Below are 4,218 nucleotides of genomic sequence, written 5' to 3'. Positions count from 1 at the left end.
TGGAATCGACTTTGGAACTGGGTAACAAGCAGAGATTGGAACAGTTTGAAGGGCTCAGAAGAAGACAGGAAAATGTGGGAAAGTTTGGAACTTCCTAGAGACTTGTTGAATGGCTTTGCGCAAAATGCTGATAGCGATATGGACAATAAAATCCAGGTTGAGGTGGTCTCACATGGAGATAAGGAACCCCTTGGGAACTGGAGCAAAGGTGACTTTTGTGTTTTAGCAAAGAAACTGGTGGCATTTTGCCCCTGCGTTAGAGATTTGTGGAACTTTGAACTTGTGAGAGAGGATTTAGGGTATCTGGCTGAAGAAACTTCTTTTTTTTTTTTTTCGACAGTCTTGCTCTGTCGCCCAGGCTGGAGTGCAGTGGCACGATCTCGGCTCACTGCAGCCTCCACCTCCCAGGTTCAAGCAATTCTCCTGACTCAGCCTCCCGAGTAGCTGGGATTACAGGCACACGCCACCATGCCTGGTTAATTTTTGTATTTTTTTTAGTAGAGACGGGGTTTCACCATGTGGGCCAGGCTGGTCTTGAACTCCTGACCTCAAGTGATCCACTCACCTTGGCCTCCCAAAGTGCTGGGATTACAGGCGTGAGTAACTGCACCCGGCCTGGCTGAAGAAATTTCTTTTTTTCTTTTTCTTTTTTTTTTTTTTTTTTTTTTTTGAGATGGAGTCTCGCTCTACGCCCTGTTGCCCAGGCTGGAGTGCACTGGCGTGATCTCGGCTCACTGCAAGCTCTGCCTCCCGGGTTCATGCCATTCTCCTGCCTCAGCCTACCGAGTAGCTGGGACTACAGGCACGCACCACCATGTCCAGCTAACTTTTTTGTATTTTTTTAGTAGAGACGGGGTTTCACTGTGTTAGCCAGGAAGCTCTTGATCTCCTGACCTCTTGATCTGCCTGCCTCGGCCTCCCAAAATGCTGGGATTACAGGCGTGAGCGACCATGCCCAGCCAGCTGAAGAAATTTCTAAGCAGCAAAGCATTCAAAAGGTGACTTGGGTACTGCTAAAGTCATTCAGTTTTAAAAGGGGAACAGAGCATTGACGTTCAGAAAATTTGCAGCCTGACTATGATAGAAAAGAAAAACCCATTTTCTGGGGAGAAGTTCAAGCCAGCTGCAGAAATTTGCATAAGTAGCAAGGAGCCTGATGATAATCCTCAAGACCATGGGGAAAATGTCTCCAGGCCATGTCTGAGACCTTTATAGCAGCCCCTCCCATCACAGGCCCGGAGGCCCAGGAAGAAAAAGTGGTTTTGTGGGCCAGGCCCAGGGTCCGCATGCTATGTGCAGCCTAGGGGCTTGGTCCTTTTGTGCAAGCTGCTCCAGCCATGGTTGAAAGGGGCCAATGTACAGGTCAGGCTGTGGCTTTAGAGGTGGAAGCCCCAAGCCTTGGCACCTTCCATGTGGTGTTGAGCCTGTAGGTGCACAGAAGTCAAGAATTGAGGTTTGGGAACCTCCACCTAGATTTCAGAAGATGTATGGAAACGTCTAGATACCCAGGCAAGTTTGCTGCAGGTGTAGGGCCCTCATGGAGAACCTCTGCTAGGGTAGTATGGAAGGGAAATGTGGGGTTGGAGCCCTCACAGAGTCCCTACTGGGGTATCATCTAGTGGAGCTGTAAGAAGAGGATGACCATCCTCCAGACCCCAGAATGGTAGATTCACCTACCATTGCACCATGCACCTGGAAAAGCCACAGACACTCAACACCAGCCTGTGAAAGCAGCCAGGAGGGAGGCTGTACTGTACCCTGCAAAGCCACAGGGGTAGAGCTGCCCAAGACCATGGAAACCCACCTCTTGCATCAGCGTGACCTGGATGCGAGACATGGAGTGAAAGGGGATCATTTTAAGATTTGACTGCCCCACTGGATTTTGGACTTGCATGGGGCCCACAGCCCCTTTGTTTTGGACAATTTCTCCCATTTGGAATGGCTGTATTTACCCAATGCCTGTACCCGCATTGTATCTAAGAAGTAACTAATTTGCTTTTGATTTTACAGGCTCATGGGGGAAAGGACTTGCCTTGTCTCAGATGAGACTTTGGAGTGTGGACTTTTGGGTTAATGCTGAAATGAGTTAAGACTTTGGGGGACTGTTGGGAAGGCATGATTGGTTTTGAAATGTGATGACATGACATTTGGAGGGGCCAGGGGAATGGAATGATATGGTTTAGCTGTGTTCTCACCCAAATCTTAACCTGAACTGTATTTCCCATTATTACCACGTGTTGTGGGAGGGACCCAGGGGGAGGTAATTGAACCATGGAGGCTGGTCTTTCCTGTGCTATTCTCATGATAGTGAGTAAGTCTCATGAGATCTGATGGGTTTATCAGGGGTTTCTGCTTTTGCTTCTTCCTCATTCTTTTTTTTTTTTTTTTTTGAGACAGATTTTTGCTCGTCACCCAGGCTGGAGTGTAATGGCCCGATCTTGGCTCACCGCAACCTCTGCCTCCCAGGTTCAAGCAATTCTCCTGCCTCAGCCTCCCGAGTAGCTGGAATTACAGGCATGCACCACTATGCCTGGCTAATTTTTTTGTACATTTTGTAGAGGCTTCACTATGTTGGTCATGCTGGTCTCGAACTCCTGACCTCAGGTGATCCACCAGCCTTGGCCTCCCAAATCCCAGGCTCACACCTGGGATTACAGGCATGAGCTACCCTGCCCAGCCCTTCCTCATTCTCTCTTGCTGCTGCCATGTAGGAAGTGCCTTTTGCCCTCCGTCATGATTGTTAAGACCTTCCCCAGTCACGTGGAACTGTAAGTCCAGTTAAACCTCTTTCTTTTGTAAATTGCCCAGTCTCAGGTATTTCTTTATCAGCAGTATGAAAACGGACTAATACAGTGCCCCAGGCTGGGAGCTGGGTGGGGGTAGGGGGATAGCCCTGAAGCTACAGGAAGTCAACAGGTGCAGCTGGTAAAGACCTTTTGGTTTAAAATATCTGCTTCTCTGGTTTAAAATGTTTATTTCTGGCCAGGCACAGTGGCTCACACTTATAATTCCAGCACTTTAGGAGGCTGAGGTGGGTGGATCACCTGAGGTCAGAAGTTCAAGACCAGACTGAACAACATGGCGAAAGCCCGTCTCTACTAAAAATACGAAACTTACCCCGGCATGGTGATGGGCACCTGTAATCCCAGCCACTCGGGAGGCGGAGGTTGCAGTGAGCTGAGATCACACCATTGCACTCCAGCCTGGACAACAGAGCAAGACTCTATATCAAAAATAAGTAAATAAATACAATGAAATGTTTATTTCTATTTGTCTCTACCCTCCTGAAAAATGGCTTTATGCCAAGGTAAGTCATTATAAAAATGGTTTCTTGGTTAAGTATTAGAGATCCTCCAGCTTGCTAGTAGAGGTGTAACTGCATTAATTTTTTTTTTTTTTTTTTTGGAGATGGGAGTCTTGCTCTGTTGCCCAGGCTAGAGTGCAGTGGCATGATCTTGGTTCACCGCCACCTCTGCCTCCCGGGTTCAAGTGATTCTGCCTCAGTCTTCTGGGTAGCTGGGATTACATGTGTCTGCCATCATGTCTGGCTAATTTTTTTGTATTTTTAGTAGAGATGGGGTTTCACCATGTTGTGAAATGTCCAAGCTAGTCTCGAACTTGTGACCTCAGGTGATCTATCTGCCCTGGCCTTCCAAAGTGCTGGGATTACAGGCATGAGCCACCACTTTGGCCGAAATTTTTTACATCTCTTGTCTATTGCACATGCAAAATTGCCTTTTGTTTTGTTTTGTTTTCTGAGATGGAGTCTTGCTCTGTCACCCAGGCTGGAGTGCAGTGGCACAATCTTGGCTCACTGCAACCTCCACCTCCCAGGTTCAAGCAATTCTCTTGCCTCAGCCTCTTGAATAACTGGGATTACAGGCACGCACCACCACGCCCAGCTAATTTTTGTATTTGTAGTAGAGACAGGGTTTCACCATGTTGGCCAGGCTGGTCTTGAACTCCTGACATCGTGATCCACCCACTTTGGCCTCCCAAAGTGCTGGGATTACAGGTGTGAGCCACCACACCCAGCCACCTTCTTCTTAATGTTACCTAGTTCTCAGTAATTTTATTCTCTATGAGTAGAATGCCTAAGTGTATGCCCAGCCACGTTATGAGAGAAATGTAAAACAATTGACACTTAACTTCTATTAAAGCAATCCCCACCCCACTCCCCAAACCCCCACCCCAAGCATCATATCAGCAAAAAATGTG

Source organism: Hylobates moloch, unplaced genomic scaffold (assembly GCF_009828535.3).
Source record: "Hylobates moloch isolate HMO894 unplaced genomic scaffold, HMol_V3 SCAFFOLD_16, whole genome shotgun sequence".
NCBI lineage: Eukaryota > Metazoa > Chordata > Mammalia > Primates > Hylobatidae > Hylobates > Hylobates moloch.
The sequence above is the reverse complement of the archived record's forward strand: the minus strand, read 5'-3'. Positions refer to the sequence as shown.